Here is a 21,333-nt window from a genome sequence, read left to right on the forward strand (position 1 = left end):
CACCCTCTAGTTACGGAATAAACGGCTATACACCTTTAAGGAATCAGAAACTCGAGTCCTCCAATGAAAAAGTACGCTATATAAACCAACCAAAATCACTGTTCGTATTCTTCTGCTGTGAACGGAGACGCGACCGGCTGCATACCCGGCAAGCTGCCTATCCTTGAAATATAGGTAAGACATAACTACAAAGAACGCGTAGACTTGTTAACCGGCTATTCATTTAGATTAGTCTTAAGCTTTGCCAGTAAGTCCCTTAACCTCGGCAACAAGTAAAATTCTTAAACATCACCCCGTTCTCGCGCAACCGCGGTACTCTCCATTGCCAGAGTTCCCGCTTTCATAGAGTGCATGGTATTTTTTCTGTTTCTATTAGATTAAGGAATATCTACACACGAGAGCACATCTGATACATCGCGATATATGCCAAAAACTAATCCTATCAGTGGAAGAGTTTGTGAACTGGGTAAGATGCCAGCGAACTAGGCAATGATAAAGCCTTCTCCGCGTCACAATATGGCAGTTAACTAATGGACCGTTATTTATTCACAGATAGCTGCCAGTTGCATAACTATATCAATGTGTGACCTCGCGTACAAAACGGAGATATCTATGCGGTAACCTGACAACCTAGTGGGTGTCCCAAAACAGGTAAGCTGTATAAAAACTATATAGATGGAACGTGTGAGAGAGAGGAAACTGACTCTAAACAGAATATTAGAAATATAAATGAGGTTAATTTAAGGCATCCTCATGTTTCAGGGTATGGGTACATCGCATTGAAAGACGCAGATTTTAAAAGAACATCCCTGAGACAGTATCGTCTCTCTAGAATAGGTAAGTAATATAACCATATTAACAGACAGGTCACCCTAGATACCCAAACCCTACAAATAATGTGTGGAGTAGTGTGGCTCACTGGTTAGAGGCGGCAGGCTTGAGAGCAGAAGTCAGCCTGGGACCAGGGTTCAATTCCCGACGCGGCAGGGTCGTGGACCTTGGTCAGCGGACTCGATAATTCTAGCTTCGGTGCTTACTCTAATCAGGGGTTCCACTCGGCAACTCTGGGCATTAGCTTGCCTAATCTCCACAACGGCCCCACCAATTCCGGGGATGCCTGGCTCCACCTTGGGGACTCCCAGCAAGGGACCATCCCACAGGGAAAGCCAGGACGGGTTCCCCAGAGTTATACAGCGCCGGGACGCCCCGTTGCTGGGGCAGCTGTGCGCTTTACAAGTATACTACATTTACAAGTATACTACACTACATGTAAGAAGCCCACCCTAGGATAACAATTAGTTCGATAACTCATAAATTTGCTGTATAATAATACGAAGGAAAATAAGTGGAATAATTATCTAGAAAGATCGAGCCTTAGAGGAAATATAAAAAGTAATTTACACACTTCTAGATAAAGCATAGAAAGACGTACACCGATTACATTTATACCGTATCATTACAGATGACCACCTTCGTATATCTATCGCAGCAGTGACAAAATATATGTGTCAATAGATGGGAGACTCCAAAGGAAGCACAAACTCCCACTAAAAGGTTTCATTCTAAACAGGTAAGAGTGAAACACTGGTAGTATTAGAAAATCTGGCCATTTTAAAATTATAACAACCTGGATAGGTCACAGTGAATTAATGCAAAAGAGTTTAATAAACCTCCCCCTTTCTTCTCTCTCCTATCCCTTAAGAAATAGAGAATTTCCATCTCCTTACTACACTAAATTCTTTCTGTTAGCGTTTTCTCTTTTCTTTTTCCTTTTATCTTATCTAACTAGAATTGACTCACAGGAGAAATATGTAATTCATCATAAATGACTATGCCCAGAGTAATGACTTTAGAGGTACATGACAATAATATATCCGTACCATCGAAAAGTGGTAATATATACTGAACCATGTATATATATATCAGTACCATGAATTGGTCCACTTTCAAGTAGCATTAGTGTCTGTATTTTTCTGATATCCGTAACATCGAAAAGTGGCAACTAATATTGAACTATGTATATATATGTAGATATTTGTATGTACTGTGAATTGGTCCAAATCCAAACAGCATTGTGGTCTCTATCCTTTTAATGTCGAGACATGTAAATATTTGAATGTATTGTGAGGCGGTATCATCATACCTATGTAATCGCTATACTGGCACACACACAAAAAATCACTGTTTATAATGTAAACTGTTTTTTCACGAAAAGACAAGATTGTAAAGATTTCTTAATATCTTTTTACAGCATCATGATGGTACAGTCCTGAGGAAGACACGGCTAGGTGTCGAAACGCGTAGACAGGAAACCATCAATTATTTTAATCATAATTTGTCCTTTTGTATGAAGGAATGCATATGCTATAATGCCAAAATTCTTTTATCAAATGTTATTAATCTCTTATTGATTTTTTATCAAACACCAACTTTCATATGGAATTAAATTGTACTTTATGTGTTAAAACAGTAGTCTATTATTTTTTATTGTGATTTGTGTCAATGTTCATGTGCCAGTAGGTAGTACACTTTTGCCTGGGTGCTTTATTTACACACACTATGTTGGCTTTTAGGACTCTGCATACTTTACCACTGCTAACCAGCTCTAAAGTGTTTGTGCGCTCTCATTTAAACATGGTGAAATTGTCTTACACTCAATTGGCATATTTAATTTATTTTACCTAGTAAAGTGGTACTACATGCACCCAGGTCCTGTAAATGAAATGTTACTGGTGAGTCTGAATTACTACCTGTGCAACCCACTTAAGTAATCTTTTATGCATGCCTCTGGCCTGCCATTGCAGCTGGTTCGTGCAGTTTAAACTGCCATTTCGACATGGCAAGATACATCTCTTGCTTAGCCCAAACCTCACTTTTTAATAAACATAATTAAGCCATATGGTAGGCCCTACTCAGCCCATAGGGCTGGGTGCAGTGTATTCAGAATATTGTGCATGTACTCTTAAGTTTTACATGTCCTGGTAGTGACCAAGTCCTACATTTTCTTTTCACTTCTATGAGGCCTATCTCATGGATAACACTGGATTCCCTTATTACATTTAATAAGCAGTAACTGTATATTGGGAGCAGATATGAATATTGAGTTTGGTGTCTAAATCATTGGAATTTAAAACTCTTGTTATTGATAAAGTCAGATTTTAAGTCACAATTCGGAAAACACCATGTTTAGAAAGTTGGCATGTTCTTGTCCTAACCATTTGGTGCCTGCAGTCTGTATCCTACATCATATGACTAGATGTAGCTGGCAGTCAGTCTTTGTACCTTGCTCTCAGACAGTGAGACAAGGGAGGAATAGTGCTGCCAGGATGGACCATCTCTGACTTGACAAGGGGCAAAGCTGTCACATACCACGCACGGACATCACTAAGCCTCTGCCTGAACACACTCACAAAGAGTTTAACACTAGTCTTTTGTGACCTCGGGCACTCTGGGGCCAGGGCAGGATGGTAGGAAATTATAAGCACCTCTAGGCGTGGGAACCTCTAGGAAAATATGCTACTTCAAAGTGAACACCAGGTGTACATAGTGGGCCCTCAGACCTAACGTTTCAGCACACCACTGAACCTGTGGAAGGCTCAGAAGGACTGCTGTGCTGCTTTGAAACTCTGATGCCCTGCTGCCTTGCTGCCTGAGTGTGTTGCCGGGATTCTGCGTAAACCGAGCTATGCTTGGGATCACAGAATGTCAGTATGTAGGAACTGAGTCACCAGACCACATCAGAACCTATATAAACCTCAATACAAACTAGCTCATAGTACTTTACCTGCCCTCCTAACCTTCCCAGAGTGATAGGTAAGTTAGCACCCCAGAACACAACACTCTAGTCCCCTCAGGGAACTATGTAAACAAATTATCATCTTTTCTTTTTCTCATTCATGCATGTCCATAATAAACACAACAAAGACACAAAAACAGTTTTCAATATTTATTGAAACTATCATTCTCAATTATAAAACAACTGTGCTGCAATTAGAAAACATATGAATGCCAGCAAAGTGAGTAGCATAACAAGTAAACTATATACACTGAGAAGCCCTACCATGTTTGAAGATATATCTGACTTAGCCTATCCTCACCACATGTGCACAGTGACATATCATAGATTTTTGGGATTAGAACCAATCCCAATACCTGATATTATTGTTAGGTAATCTGCATCTCAGGTTGCCCAAGCCTGGCACGTTCATCTCAGGACTTCTCCTCTGCAAGAGTTCCCCACTCTGTGTTCAAGCACAGAAAGACAGGGGACAGTGTTATTTGACCTTGTACGAGATGAGAAGAATCAATAACAAAAACATGTGCAGTGTTTTTCTGAAATAATAAAGTGGCATAAAAATAAACATGCTGAGTGTAACATGTGCAATGCAAAGCAGCCTGCAACTTGCAGATAGTATAAAATAAGGAAGAACTAAGTGGGCTCTAAAGGGAATTAACAACAAGTGAGAATGACTTTGAACCGAGGACCACCAGAGTGACTCCAAGGACTAGTCGGCTGGCCTCCTGATCGGAGACTTAGGGACAGAAAAGGATCCAACCATCTTGTATCCAGCAGCTGGATTCTGCCTTCTGTGACGTTTGCACCCAAGTGGTGCCACCCTGTTCCTGGACCCTTGGAAGTGGGACTGAAGGTGTTCTGCCGGCCAAACTATGGTCCCCGCAGAACTAAAACAGTGCCCTGCAGCTCCTCAGAACTGTCACTGCACAATGCATCCCAGCATAGCATCTCACATCGCAGCCCTGCAGCCTATCAGAACTAAGCTGTGCAATACATTTCAACACAGGACCTCGCATTGCAGCCCCACAGCTCATCGGAACCACCACTGTGTTACGCATCTTAACACAGGATCTTGCGTTGCTGCTCCACAGGCCATCTTTATTTATTTATTTTAAATGTTTTATACAGCGCTGGCTGGACCCGAGGGTATCAGAGCGCTTTACATGGGTAATCTTTGCAATACAGTAGAATTTACAATGAGGTAGTATTAAAAAACCAACACAGTACGGTAGAAAGCAACTTAAAAATTACACAATCTAATTACATGAATTGCAATGGGTTACAGCAAATTTGGAGCGATTGGGCTAGTGAGAGAGGGAAAGGAAGGCAAAGAGGGAGGTAGGGTATAGGAATGGGGAGAGGCTAGGGAGGGGGGAAGGTTAAGGCAATATCATACCGCTATACATGTATAATAATTGTAATGTAACAGAATTACAATGTATTAGAACTAACTAAAAAAAAAACACCCAGACATCAGAACCGCCACTGCACATCTTCTGTGCAGGACTTCCGCAACCCGGATTTAAGGTACTTTGTTCAGCGGGCCTAACTGGGTCTCTGTATTCGGACTGTACTCCATCACACTCAGCCTGAACTTATGACTTTGTCCAGATATGGCGTGACCGGATGTATGACGTTACAACGCATACTTTTACAACGCCTACCATTACCACGCAATTTTTACAACGCAGGATCCATTACAACGAAGTACCATTACCACGCATGTATTTACAACGCAGATACCTTTACAACGCATACAATTACAACGTAAGTATTGGTAAGTATATAATATTTTTTTAAATGTAAAATAATTAAAATTAATATAATTTAATTTAATTTAATGTAATTTAATTTAGTATAATTAATTTAATTTAGTTTAATTTAATCAATTTAATTTAATGTAATGTAAATTTAATTGTATTTAATTTTTACCCTGTACCCCTTTACCCAAAAACCCAAAACTGACCCTGAACCTTAAAAATACCCCTTTACCCAAAAACCCAAAACTGACCCTGGACCCTAAAAATATCCCTTTACACAAAAACCTAAAACTGACCCTGAACCCTAAAAATACCCCTTTACCCAAAAACCCAAAACTGACCCTGAACCCTAAAAATACCCCTTTACCCAAAAACCCAAAACTGACCCTGAACCCTAAAAATACCCCTTTACCCAAAAACCTAAAACTGACCCTGAACCCTAAAAATACCCCTTTACCCAAAAACCTAAAACTGACCCTGAACCCTAAAAATACCCCTTTACCCAAAAACCCCAAACTGACCCTGAACCCTAAAAATACCCCTTTACCCAAAAACCCAAAACTGACCCTGAACCCTAAAAATACCCCTTTACCCAAAAACCCAAAACTGACCCTGAACCCTAAAAATACCCCTTTACCCAAAAACACCAAACTGACCCTGAACCCTAAAAATACCCCTTTACCCAAAAACCCAAAACTGACCCTGAACCCTAAAAATACCCCTTTACCCAAAAACTGAAAACTGACCCTGAACTCTAAAAATACCCCTTTACCCAAAAACCCAAAACTGACCCTGAACCCTAAAAATACCCCTTTACCCAAAAACCCAAAACTGACCCTGAACCCTAAAAATACCCCTTTACCCAAAAACCCAAAAACTGACCCTGAACCCTAAAAATACCCCTTAACCCAAAAACTGAAAACTGACCCTGAACCCTAAAAATACCCCTTTACCCAAAAACCCAAAACTGACTCTGAACCCTAAAAATACCCCTTTACCCAAAAACTGAAAACTGACCCTGAACCCTAAAAATACCCCTTTACCCAAAAACTGAAAACTGACCCTGAACCCTAAAAATACCCCTTTACCCAAAAACCCAAAACTGACCCTGAACCCTAAAAATACCCCTTTACCCAAAAACCCAAAACTGACCCTGAACCCTAAAAATACCCCTTTACCCAAAAACTGAAAACTGACCCTGAACCCTAAAAATACCCCTTTACCCAAAAACCCAAAACTGACCCTGAACCCTAAAAATACCCCTTTACCCAAAAACCCCAAAATGACCCTGAACCCCAAAAATACCCCTTTACCCAAAAACCCCAAACTGACCCTTAACCCTAAAAATACCCCTTTACCCAAAAACCCAAAACTGACCCTGAACCCTAAAAATACCCTTTACCCAAAAACCCAAACTTATAATAATTTAGATAAAATTATATACTTACCAATACTTACGTTGTAATGGTATGCGTTGTAAAGGTACCTGCGTTGTAAATACATGCGTTGTAATGGTACTTCGTTGTAATGGTTCCTGCGTTGTAAAAAATGCGTGGTAATGGTATGTCGTTGTAAAAGTTGCGTTGTTAAGGTTGTATACCGGCGTGACCAGATAACCATAGGTGGCACTTTATACTTCTAAGCACTGTTTTCGCTTAAATCTTTAAAACTGCATATCACTGGTTTTACTAATTAGATTTTTGTTGTTTTGGTCTCAAATAATTTACTACATTTTACTCTATTTTTCTAAATTTGTGGGGGATTTTCTTGTGTTGTGTTTTCACTGTACTACTGTTTGAAGAGCTGCATAAATACTTTAGACATTTCCTCTAAGTTAAGCCTGACTGCTTATGTGCCCATCTAACAGAGGGTTAAGCACAGGCTAATGTGGGTTTTGCTTGTGGTTCGCCCTGACAAGAATTGTGGTTGTTGCTTGAGTGGGGTATCACCCCTTTCAACTGGTAACCAGATTCCACCAAGTTCTGTCGTCATGCAAAAAAGAAAACACCTAACATTTTGCCCTGCATCTTAACTAGTATATCCGTTTCGTATTGCTTCTGCCACAGACTTGGTTTCAGATTTACTTTGAGTTATGGAAGTTCTACAACATTCACCAACATGAAGCATCTTAGATGCGGTATACAACCTTTACAACGCAACTTTTACAACGCACTACCATTACAACAAAACATTTACAACGCAAAATCCATTACAACGCATGCATTTACAACACAGTCATTACAACGCATGACACTACAACGCACACCACGACAACGCATGCCATTACAACGCAGTCATTACAACGCATACCATTACAACGCATAACTTACCATTCAACACTTACCCTACTGTTGCACCCCCTGGAGTTAGAATAGTAATTTTTACCCCTACACTATCCAACGCTTACCTTACATGCAATGTAATGTAATGCGTTGTAATGGTATGCGTTGTAAATGTAGTATGCGTTGTAGTGGAATGCGTTGTAAAGGTAGTTTCAAAGAATTCGTTGTAATGGCATGCGTTGTAATGGTGTGCGTTGTAATGGATGTTGAGGTGTAAAAAATGCGTTGAAAAGGTAGGCGTTGTAAAAGTATGCGTTGTAACGTCATACATCCCTTAGATGCTGCAGGGTGTGCTGTTTTGTTTGACAGGAGCCATTGCCCATCACCTACCTCACTCTCTGCTCCTCTTGTTGAATTAATCCTCAAACTGATTACTTTAATAATCATCCAAGGTTGGTGTCTCTGCATCTTCCAAAAATGTGAATGCTTTCATGAATGGTTCTGAACCTGTTCTGTTTCTACTTCTTTCATTATTAATGTGTGAAACAGTTAACCACTGACTCAATCTACCATTGAGGCATTTCAATCTGTCTACTCCTAAATCGGTTTTATTCATGTGTGTGTACATTGTAAGCTTCTACATGTAATCATGAACAGGAGTAGAATGTCTCCAAAAATTCATGATGCATGTAGTTGGTGTATCTTTTCAAGTGCACTGCTGCTGTGTGTTGTCCCTCCTGAGGCGGAAAGCCGGGAGGTTGTGCTGTGTGTCTGCGTGTCTGGACCTTTTTATTCTCGCTTTCACCTTCCTCTTTTTTTTTAAATCGCCGCATTTTAGACTTACGTAATTTGCATTTTATGCAGAGGAAAACACCGCACCTCGGACCCTACCTTGCCCTCAGCCCTCAGCTGACCTCCTGGCAGTTGTTGGCCCCGTGCCCCGCATTTGCTGCTGATTTTCCGGTGCTCGGCCGACTTAGGCGCTGAGACACACGGACCCGGAGCATAGCGGCCGCCATCTTGGGGGAAGGTTTAACCTGCAGCGCTCTAGTCCACAGCGCATAAAAGAGCTCCCAGCTAGGCGCGCGTCTTGCTGTGTGTTGTCCCTCCTGAGGCAGAAAGCCGGGAGGTTGTGCTGTGTGTCCGCGTGTCTGGACCTTTTTATTCTCGCTTTCACCTTCCTCTTTTTTAAAAATCGCCGCATTTTAGACTGACGTAATTTGCACTTTATACAGAGGAAAACACCGCACCTCGGACCCTACCTAGCCCTCAGCCCTCAGCTGACCTCCTGGCAGTTGTTGGCCCCGTGCCCCGCATTTGCTGCTGATTTTCCGGTGCTCGGCCGACTTAGGCGCTGAGACACACGAACCCGGAGCATCGCGGCTGCCATCTTGGGGGAAGGTTTAACCTGCAGCGCTCTAGTCCACAGCGCATAAAAGAGCTCCCAGCTAGGCGCGCGTCTTGCTGTGTGTTGTCCCTCCTGAGGCAGAATGCCGGGAGGTTGTGCTGTGTGTCCGCGTGTCTGGACCTTTTTATTCTCACTTTCACCTTCCTCTTTTTTAAAAATCGCCGCATTTTAGACTGACGTAATTTGCACTTTATACAGAGGAAAACACCGCACCTCGGACCCTACCTTGCCCTCAGCCCTCAGATGACCTCCTGGCAGTTGTTGGCCCCGTGCCCCGCATTTGCTGCTGATTTTCTGGTGCTCGGCCGACTTAGGCGCTGAGACACACGGACCCGGAGCATCGCGGCTGCCATCTTGAGGGAAGGTTTAACCTGCAGCGCTTTAGTCCACAGCGCATAAAAGAGCTCCCAGCTAGGCGCGCGTCTTGCTGTGTGTTGTCCCTCCTGAGGCAGAAAGCCGGGAGGTTGTGCTGTGTGTCCGCGTGTCTGGACCTTTTTATTCTCGCTTTCACCTTCCTCTTTTTTAAAAATCGCCGCATTTTAGACTGACGTAATTTGCACTTTATACAGAGGAAAACATCGCACCTCGGACCCTACCTTGCCCTCAGCCCTCAACTGACCTCCTGGCAGTTGTTGGCCCCGTGCCCCGCATTTGCTGCTGATTTTCCGGTGCTCGGCCGACTTAGGCGCTGAGACACACGGACACGGAGCATCGCGGCTGCCATCTTGGGGGAAGGTTTAACCTGCAGCGCTCTAGTCCACAGCGCATAAAAGAAACGGGCATGCCTCCGCATAGCGGACGCGTTCTGCGGACGCAGCGCAATAGCGCCGGAGTCGCACCAGAGTCTAGCCCGTCTGCGCCCGTCAGCGCTAAGGAAGCACTGGAGGCCGGGCAGGCCGCCCACATAGGTCCCCATGCTCCTGATAGCCCCCTATACTCCCTACGAACTTTGTTATCCTATAAACCCCCGCTCAAACCCTGTCATCACACGCTCCCTCCCGAGGATTTTCCAGATGCCCTCAAGTGCCAATGCACGGGGATAGAGAAGAGCTCCTCCTCCCATAGCCCCTGCAATAGGCACCCCAGACCAGGAATTCACAAAGACCTCTGGCCGATTAGAGAGACTGGGTTTCTTATGAATACCAGATCCCTCATTACGAACAATTTTGCCTTCAGGGATTTTATTTCCGATAGAAAACCTCCCTGGGCCTTCATTACGGAGACCTGGGCTGCAGAGCATACTGGGCCAGAGCTCCTAAATGCTATCCCGGAGGGGTACTCGTTGGCAAGAATGGACAGAGAGCGTCGAAAGGGGGCGGGCTGGGTATTTTACATAGTTCTTCCATCAGTTGCTGAACCGAACATCTTACCTCACCACGTGACTCCTTACAGGCCCTATACTTTTCTCTCAATCCTTCCCCTACAATCTCTTTCGCTGGGATCCTCATTTATAGGCCTCCTGGCTCAAGGCCACCCTTCTGCCAAAACCTACTTAAGATACTGAAACCCTACATTGATAGACCCAACTTTACCATTCTTGGAGATTTTAATTTCCATCTGGAGATGGACAATTCCTCAGATACCAACCTTCTGTTGGACTTATTAGCTTCCTGTGGTCTTTCACAGAGAGTAAAGGGTTCCACCCACACTGCTGGACATACTCTGGACGGGGTCTTCACCAACGACCCTAGAGTAGAGATCGGGACTCATCTACCTCTTTCTTGGTCAGATCACTTTGCTAATCCCCCTGGATTTCATATCTCCTAACCATGTCACTCCCCTAGCAGATCCCAGTAAATGGGAATTAAAAAGGAATTTTAGAGGGATAAATAGTGATTCACTAGCTCCCCTTCTGTCCAGTTACCATTTGTCATCAGCAAGGGATACTGACAGCGCAGCTCTTGACCTGCATAATTCCATTCTCAAGGCAGTGGACAAGCTGGCCCCGGTCAAGCAGCATTACTCCGCTAGAAAGCGCCCATCGGCGCCTTGGTACTCTGACACCCTCAGGTCACTAAGGCAGGGATGTAGGAGACAAGAGAGGCTATGGAGATCTAATCTCGATCCAGATGAAAAGACTAAACATAAGCTCTTACTTAAAGAATATAAAACCGCGGTGCTTGCGAAAAAGAAAGAACATTTCTCTAAACTGACTGCCTCCCTCAGCTCCACTAGGGAATTGTTCAAAATTGTCGAGTCTTTGTCGGCTCGGCAATCCCCTGATCCCACTATAGCAACTCAGGAGCTCTGCGATCAGATTTCAACTTTCTTCAGTGAAAAGATAACTGACATCTACTCCGGCCTTGAAGCTCTTAATCAAGAACCTGGACCCTCAGCTGCCCCAGTGCTACATCTCGCAAAAGAAGATCCCATTGAGTCATCTCAGGGTTATCTTAACATCTTCCCCCTGCTCACTCTAGAACAACTCAACCTGCATCTAGACAAGCTTATATCAGGATCCCCCCTCAACCCTTGTCCCCTAAAGATCTTTAAAGAATGCAGAGAGGTTCTTCTTCCTGTTTTTCTGGAAGTCATCAACCTGGCAATCCAGGAAGGTGTCTTCCCGACCCCCTGGAAAATGGCCATAGTTAAGCCCCTCCTAAAAAAGGCCTCGTTGGATCCTGGGATTCTAAAGAACTTCCGGCCTATCTCACTTCTCCCAGCCCCTGCAAAAATGTTGAAGGCCCACTTAAACAGCCATCTGAGTGCCTTCTTGGAGAGCTCCAGCCTTCTTGACCCCTCCCAGCACGGCTTCCGGAGGGCACATAGCACTGAGTCCGCCCTGACAGTTGTCACAAATAACATCCGTACTAAGGTCGACAGTGGCCAGACCACCTTTCTGGTCCTGCTCGACCTTACAGCCGCATTTGACACCCTATCTCCCTCCATTCTTACCAAACGCCTAAGGGAGATAGGAGTGGACGGGCCGGCGCTTAGCCTCCTGAAATCTTTCCTGGAAGGCCGTGTGCAGAGGGTCAAACTGGGTGATTTTCTTTCCCCAGCTAAACCTGTGCAGTACGGGGTGCCTCAGGGTTCATCCCTGAGCCCCACGCTCTTTAATATCTATGTAACACCGCTTTGCAGACTTGTTAGATCATTTGGGCTGGAAGTCTTATCCTACGCCGATAACACCCAGATCATGGTTTCTCTCCAACAAACTGCTAACATCACATCTCAAATCTTTAGACACTGCATGGAAGCAGTTGCTGGCTGGATGGTGAGGAATTTCCTCAAATTAAATGGGGAAAAAACGGAGGTGCTGATCTTTGGAGGTAAGGAGGAGATCTGGTCAACGGACTGGTGGCCCTCCGCCCTTGGAGCCTTTCCTACGCCCTCTCACTCCGCTCGGAACTTGGGTGTTATTTTCGATACCAAGCTCTCCTTTGACAAACAGGTCAGCAGGACGACTTCCACATGCTGCGGTGTCCTTAGAACCTTGAGGAAATTAGTACACTATCTGTCCACCGAGGCCTGCAAAATGGTTACGGTGGCTCTAATTTCCTCACGGTTAGACTACTGCAACGCGCTGTACCTAGGAATTAATAAACTACAGGTACAGCGCCTTCAAACAGTACAAAACGCAGCAGCTCGTTTTGTCGTAGATGCCCCTAGATCTGCTTCAGGCTCCTTAATCAGGAAGGATTTGCATTGGCTCCCCATCCAGGCTAGAATAGAGTTCAAGGTCCTTTGTCTCACCCACCGTGCTTTACACGGTCTTGGATCAGAAGACGTCAGATCTTTGGTGACCTTCTATGTACCTGGCAGGGCACTTCGCTCAGCTAACAAATATCTTCTTGCTGTACCCAAAATCAACAAGGCCAGATGGGGCGAGAGGGCTTTCTTCTCCCTTGCGCCCAGGATCTGGAACACCCTGCCGGCCGAAATTAAAGGACAAACCTCCCATTCTCTCTTCCGAAGGGCCTTGAAGACCTGGCTCTTCAGGGAGGCATATCTGTAATCGGCACTCCCCACCTTCTCATCACACAGCTTTTCCATCTTTAGCGCCTTGACGCCTATGGGCAAAGTAGCGCTCTACAAATCCCATCTCAACTCAACTCAACAGCTAGGAATGTTTGTGAATAGAACAAAGTAAACACTCAGGCGGAGAGGTACATTTCTGCCTGAGTTTTTGTTTTTTTCTAAATAAATCTCATCAGATTTATGTATGTAGTGTAGTGTGGAAACATTGTGTAATCAACCAATTATCACAAAAGCACCCTAATCTTCTTGACACACTAAGGGCCTCATTACAATGTCGGTCGGAGTTGCCTCCGGCCAACATGGCTGTGGACTCGGGAACGACTGACCTCTGGTGGCGGCCCGTTTGCATTATTACAATGCGACTGCACATGGTGAGGTTGCAGACTCCCATTTCTCTATGAGAGCTGGTGCAGCAACCGGAAACCAGCTGCAGAACAAACTCTCATAGAGAAATGGGGTTTTTGTACATCCCTGCACCGTGTGGCAGGGATTCACGGAGGGCCCCATAGGAACCCCCCAGGCCCACAATCGTAGGCTGTAGAGGCAAGTAGGCCCTGTTTGAGGCCCCCAAAGTCACTTTCCGACAGCCTTACCATGTTGGAAAGGCTGTCTGAAGCCAGCATCGTAATCTCAACAGCAGAAGAGTTTAAGTTGAGGTTCCAAACTGGCCAAACGGCTCCTTGAGCCAGTCGGAAGCCAGTCAGTCAGACCGGCTGGTTTACACTCCGACCGCCTTCATTGTATAAAGGGGGTCAGAAGGTGGGGGGCTCTCCGGTGTTGTGTAGCGTTTAGAGCTCCGAGTGAATTTTGCTGATTCATGCCCTTATAGATGTACAATTCACATTTCCCTTATATAGGCATATAAATCAATCCCTTATTCAGGCATAGACCATGCGAACCAAATACAGGCATGGCTACTTCAACCCGTACCAAACGTCACAACGATTTCTTGGAACATCGGCTTAAACAGTTAGGGAACTTCCCCTTGCTTGAATATTGATTTGTCCAAGAACTCATGTACTTTGCAAAGAACAACTATTCCCTAAGGGTTATTTCCTGACGTAAGGTATGGAGCTGATTAGAACCTAGAGAAACCTTGGGTAGATTCTTGGCAAAAAAAACTAAACCTATGCTACACAATACTTACTACTTCCCGCATACTAGACTTAGATCAGGTACATTGGGGTAGGCGTATTTAGAAGCACAAGTTGAGTATTTTTAGTAAATGTTATTTATGTATGTATTTTTATATGGGTTCGAAACCATACAATGCTTTTACAGTATTAATTTATAATACTATTCTCGCTGTACGCATTATACTTTGCAGTCTGCTTAACGATTGTAGCAGTTCACTTCTCTTGTATGAGAAAGAAGACTATTCAATAAACCTTTTTTTTGAAAACACCCATCTCTCTATTTCTCTACAACTCTGTTGAAACAAAGCATGCACAATTGACTGAGTGAAATACTTATCTATTGTTTCTACGACTCTGAGAGATATATTTCTTATTCTTGGGAAATAAAGTTGTCATGTTTATGCGGTTGTCAGAAACTAATCCCTTCTTGTGAATTCAAGAAAGTTTCTAGTGACCTCTGAGCTAGCTGGCACTCACTATTAAGTTTAGTATATTCGATAGAGACCTAGTCGACCTCAGTCCTACGTCTAATCTATAGGATATTTTATTCCAATGCGCAGAGCCTATTGGGAATATAGGAACTACACTACACTGGCCAACATCATAATATGCCCCATCATCTCACAACTATACACAAAACACCTTCATAGTTGACCAATACCCAAACATACTGGCTTTTTTTCCAAACAGCTGCCCTCTCCTGAGGTCCTTACTGTTTGTTGGTCCTGTCCTTGATCTAATGGTCGTCAAAGGTCTGGCCAGACCATCACTTCTCATCTACAGTTTATCCCAAACCAATCACCCCGGGTCCTCACTCCAGGGATTCACATAGCTCCTCATCCGTAAGTGTGTGAGTGAATCCTAGAAAATGGGTCTGCTTCCTTTATTTCTCCAAGATTTCTACTTTCACATTTAGCTGCATTGTATGCCCAAACATATGGTGCTTCAAGTGCTATGTTTTTTAAAGATTGTAGCACTTGCAGATCTTTAACAGTGACCCTCCCGATCAGTCCTGCAGGTCTGGAAAGAACTGAAGAGTCATCTCTTCAAGGAATACATCATTCATCACTAAGCAGGATTGTCTCCTTGCCACAGTTTAGCCCAGTGAAAAGGGCCTCTTCATCCCACTCACCTTTCCCTGATCATGAATAGTCTCCCAAAATATAACGAAAATAAATCAGTATTACATAATGTACATAATTAATATCAATCACATACTTAAAAATGATCAAATAATTAAGAATTAATTATTTATTTGACTTCCCGCCCTATCCTCCTACAAACCCAACAGCCTGCTATGACACAAAAAATGTAAAACACAAAGAAGCCTGGGGGTCTAAGGTAGGAGTCAAGTGAGTACTCTAAACTGATAAGACTAGAAGCCACAGTCGTGTGCAAAGAAACCCTATAGTCTTATACCAAGTAGGTAACTCAGCGCATTAGACCACTTGCAGAGGTAGGTGAAACCCAAGGTCCAGAAATGGATTCCCATCAAAGTCTTGTAGGTGATCAAACGTTATCATCTGGTCATCCAATGGTTGGGCTAGTGTGTCTCTTGATCACTGAGACTTCCTCTAGACCCACCGTTATAGGACTGGGATCAAAGCCCACGATTGCTTGTAGACCATACGTGTGATCACCCAATGGGATAGGTGCAGTGCCAAACAAAAGAGAAGTGAGTGTATAGAGAAGGTTAAAACTAGAATAAAGAACAAACAGCGAAATGACTTTAATAGCTGTAAGCCTTTTTCTGATTAAAAACACAGAACAGCGCAAAAAAAGCAGTGTCAACAAATAACTGCTTGTGGGGCCGACATGTTCCTGCCAAAACGGGGGGAAGTCCTCCCAAGGCTTTCTTCAGGGCCTCTGTTCTTATGAGGATTTGTGCTACTGCCAGTGCGTGCTACACAAAAAAGAGATAACCATATAAACTGTGATTAAAGCCAAACATAAAGGATATGTGTTTCTATTCCTCCTTGCCAAATGGTGTCTCATTCACCTACAAAAAAATTGCAAACTGGTGTAAATGCAAAGGGTCACACTACTTGTAAATTTTGAAATTTTAAGAGAAATTAGTAACAAGGAACAGATTCCTTACTCACCCATATTGGCAGGGGATAATACCTCCCCTCGCCTGGACCAAGCTCAGGATGAAGGAGGCCACGCTCTACAAGGGTAAGGAAAGAAAGAATACTCACTTTGGGGGAGAAAAAGTGGAGCTACTCCTCTCCATAGCCAAAGGGAACCTCTAGTGTCATTCCCTAAGAGCTCTTAAAAACCAATTACTCAACAAAAGGTTTAACAGAAAAGCTCACCCATAGCTCTCTATAAGAGACAAACTAGTGGATTCAGAAAATAGTAAAGCTGATACCCACACAGCCCAGCTCCTTACCTCTCCGTCGTTACCTCAGGCCGTTCCTAAGGTTGGGGGAGGCAACGATTGAGAGGCGGAGGTTGTCTTTTAAAGGGCTGGACAGGAGCCTGATTATCTAATCGGCTTGAATTGACCGTGACCATAGCCTATCAGATGCTCAGATTATGAGAGCCCCTTCTTTAATGTCTTTATCACAATGGATAATGTAAATTTGTAAGGATGTGACAGCCCACATCCTCTGTTGTAAAAATCTATTGAAACAATAACGCTGAATAGGGAGGGGACCCTTCGTTATGAAATTCGTGTTCGCCGTCTTTCGAAAAAAACTACAAACATGGCGCTATTTGTAAACATCACATGGTCGTGTCTCGTCAGTGGTTTTCACAGTGGTCACCTCCCGAGGGGAACAAAGTCACCTATAATATTACCAAATATTAAGGATTTATGATAGAATAGTATTAGCATGAACTGTGCCATACGGCATAAAATATCACGCAGCAACTACAATAATGGCGTGATCTCGCGAGATCACAGCGAACTACAAAGTGACGTAAACTGTAGTTCTTATTGTGAGCGTGCGAGAAACAACGAGGTTGAGCTGCGCTCACTGGGCGAAAATGACCCGCATCACCATGGAAACATGTAGGGCATGTAACATAGTTGTACGGAAAACTTTTCTTGTATAACCCCCAGTCGTCTCAATCAAGGAAGAATCCACTGAGACGCGATCACAAAAGTGGCGTGATCTCGCGTGAATAGTAGAACTACAGAATGACATCAGAACTGAGAAAACTGTAGTTCACAACCGGAGAGCGTGGATTAACGGAACTCCTAGGTTTAAATGTCCCATCTTAATGTATAGAGATTCATGGTTCCCTCTGCCAACTAAATGTGGGGCTAAGAAAGTGAATGAATATTAACGCCCTGGGAAAGTTCATAAATATTTCCTCTTGCAGGAAGCATAGATAATTAAAAATTACCTCTTGCATAAAGCATAGGTGAAAGGTGGATCAATCCTAAAGTGGTATCTCGCGTAGAAAATAATATCTCGAGTAGAAAATAATACCAGGAATGTAAAATTGAGAAGTAGTGACCACAGTATATGAAACCTCAGACCCAGTAGTGCTGTTCGTGAAAAACTTGAGGGTCAGCAATAGCCAGATATTAGTAAGCACTCTAAAGGGAGGGATGTATGTAAGTGTAACTTGTGTCCCCAAAAGAGTATTCACAGTTTAGTGAGTCAAGTAGAAAATGTGGACTCAAAATTCAGTCCAATATCTAGGGATTATGATAGTCATAGCATAGTCCAGGGTATCTCATCGTTCAAACCCCGGGTGTCTGAGGATAATCTGAAAATCCATTTTTGTTCCCTGAAAAACAGATACTTTGAAACGTCAGTAATGTAGGAAGGTATGAATGGCTTTTCCAAAACCGTCCAAGTGAAATCAGTTTCACTGTGGTTCTGTTCGATGAAATGTTTGGTGAGTTTGGTAGTCAGGTAGTTTGTCTAACCACACGTCTGTGGATTAGTTTCCTTTCCTTTTTCTCCCTTAGGCTCTCCTTAGGCTTCCCCATACTCTCTCTATTTTTGCGACAGCTCCAGTTTTAGGCGTCATGGCAGAACGCCAAGGACTGACGTATGATGACGCAGTTTTCCAATCAATATTGGACAATATGCCAAGAATTTTGGAGTCACTTCCGGGCCCCTCTTCTAGTTCCATAGATGATTGGGCCAAGGTATTGACACTCAAAAAATCATATTCACGCACAGCCATACATGGTATCGCGATGGCAGAGTATTTAAGAGCAAGCTGTGCCCCTCCAGGTCTGATTGTTACTAACGCCCCCAGACTTTTCCTCACTCATAAAGCATTATTGAACGACTGGTCCCTAATTGCTTGGCGGTGCACCAGGGATTGGCTGATCCTGATAATTAGCACCGCCAAGAGGGTAGCAGACGCGATCCTTATAGAGATCCAGGTTCTTGAAGGACAAATAAAAGCAACTATTACACCTACAGCTTTTAAAAAACAATCTGAAGAATCGAACAAAAACAACAAAGAGTTTAATGACTCCATCTTGAAGATAAAGATAGACAAATTCAAGAAGGATCTAGAAAAGTTCAAAATGGATAAGGTATATCCCTACACAAGTGAGACCTACAAAGCACCAGAGTTCAGAAACAAACGGAAGAACATATGGTTCTAATTACTCTGGGTCAAGTACTGAGTCTGGGAGTGACTCTGAAGCTACAAGCTCGTCAACATATATGTGGAGAGGACAAGGACGCTCCACCCGTTTCCAACATTTTAGAGGACAACAGCATCAGTATCCCCAACCCTGGTGGCCACCCACCCCTTGGGGTCCTCCTGGTGTTTTTCAATATCCTCTGCAGACCCCTATGGGCCCGTATTCAGGCTATCAGAATGCCAACAGCCTTCCTTTTTTAGAGTTTGCCCAACGCCGATCCAGAGGCAGAAGAAGAAGCAATAACATCCAAACACAGGTACACTGGGAGGACCAAACAGGACCACATACAGGCACACGGAGTCAGACGAGGGGGACCCCTCGCCAATAAGTGACTGCATGGCACCTAGCCAGAATCTAGTTTGGTAATCAATCTTAGCAACAAGACGCTCTCCACAGTGGAAGAGAGGGTACTCAATAAAGGCCTAGGCCATGTTATCACTGACAGCGGTGATCCTTTCAAACTTCAGATAGAGTTGGCCCAATTCTTCCGCAAATTGCGTTTACACTACTTTTTCCGGGATAAAGGAATACAGGATGAGGCCACACACAATGAGAATACCGGATTAAGGAATAAATCTTCCTTTTGTCCTCCAGCACATTCTGTACCACCCCAAGTAGCAACTTTTGAGAGGGCTGTTAAAGATAATGTGGAGAAACTTTGGCAGACACCAAACAGCATGTTCAAGAACCTTTCGAAAATAGAAGAACAATCCTTGCATAATCTGGCTCAAGATCCCATTATCACTATAAAACCAGCTGATAAGGGGGGATCAATAGTGGTACAGGACACCACCATGTATAGAGCTGAGTGCCTCCGCCAACTGAGTGATACTAATTCCTACACTGTATTGAGTACTGATCCCACGGACAGATTAACACATGAGATCAGTAACCTGGTAGAAGAAGCACTCAATGAAGGGTGGATCACCCCCGTGAGGCACTATTCCTACAAGCCAAGAGTCCCACCATGCCCTATTTTTACACACTGCCAAAAGTCCACAAGACCCAACGCCCCCCACTGGGCAGACCTATAATATCGAGTCAGGGGTCCCTCCTAGATCCTCTCTCGGCCTTTGTGGATTTCTTTCTTAGGCCTTTGGTGCAGACCATGCCCACATACTTAAAGGATACTAAAGACATCCTAAGGGTTATTCCTGAGATTGACTTTAATGCCGACACTGACCATCTAGTCTCGTTCGACGTAGAGTCCCTCTACACCTCTATTCCCAGGATGAGACACATGAGGGCCATTACATCCATCCTGGAGGGGGCTAACCTAGAGTCTATAACACCTGTCCCCTTTATCATGGCCCTGGCTAGGATTGCCATGAAAGAGAACTTCTTCAAGTATGAAAACACCATATACTTGCAGATCTCAGGGACTAGCATGGGAAGCATTTTCGCTCCCAGCTTGGCGAACCTGTAGGTCCATGTTTTCGAACAGGAACAGGTGCTTACCCTTACTAATCCCTTCAGACCACACATCCAATGGTGGGAACGCTACATAGATGACATCCTTGTAGTATGGAGAGGTGACTTTGAGTCTATTGTATCTTTCCACCAATGGCTAAACGCACGCAATCAGTTCCTGAGATTTACGGTTGAAAGCAGCAAGGAGAGATTGTCTTTTCTAGATCTGTCTATTTATGTAACACCCAATGGACTAGAAACTGAGCTATACAGAAAACCAATGGCCAGAAACTCCCTGCTACTTTATGGAAGCCAACATCCTAAAGCCCTGAGGGACAATTTGCCTTATGGGCAATTTCTACGAGTGCGGCGTAACTGTTCTACATCTGAGACCTTCAACAAACACGCTGATGGTCTCTCTAATCAGTTACTAGCAAGACACTATCCTAAGAAATTGGTCAAGCGATCTTGGAAGAGGGCGGCAAATAACCATCGAGAAGCACTCTTAGAGATACCAACAGCGAAGACCCCTCTGGACCGGTTAACACTTGTGCCTACGTTCAACACCAAGTCTAACCAGCTCCAACGTATCGTGAGACATCATTGGAAAATTCTCAACTGTGCAAATGATAAGATCGAACAACCGCTGTTTACCTTCAAGAGGTCTAGCAGTCTGAGAGACCGATTGATACATACTCGACCCAGAGAAATCTCCAAGAGAACGATAGGGACTTTGTGGGACTCAGCAGCAGTAATTGGACATTATCCCTGCGGGAACTGCTCGGTGTGTCCACAGACATCTAAGACTACCCAGAGTGAGATAGGAACTAATCGCCCCTGGGTTCTTAATAGTTTTTCAAACTGTAATAGCTCACAATTGATCTATTTACTAACTTGCCCATGCCTAGCAAAGTATGTAGGCATGACCACGAGGAA

Source organism: Lissotriton helveticus, chromosome 6 (genome assembly GCF_964261635.1).
Source record: "Lissotriton helveticus chromosome 6, aLisHel1.1, whole genome shotgun sequence".
Classification (NCBI taxonomy): domain Eukaryota; kingdom Metazoa; phylum Chordata; class Amphibia; order Caudata; family Salamandridae; genus Lissotriton; species Lissotriton helveticus.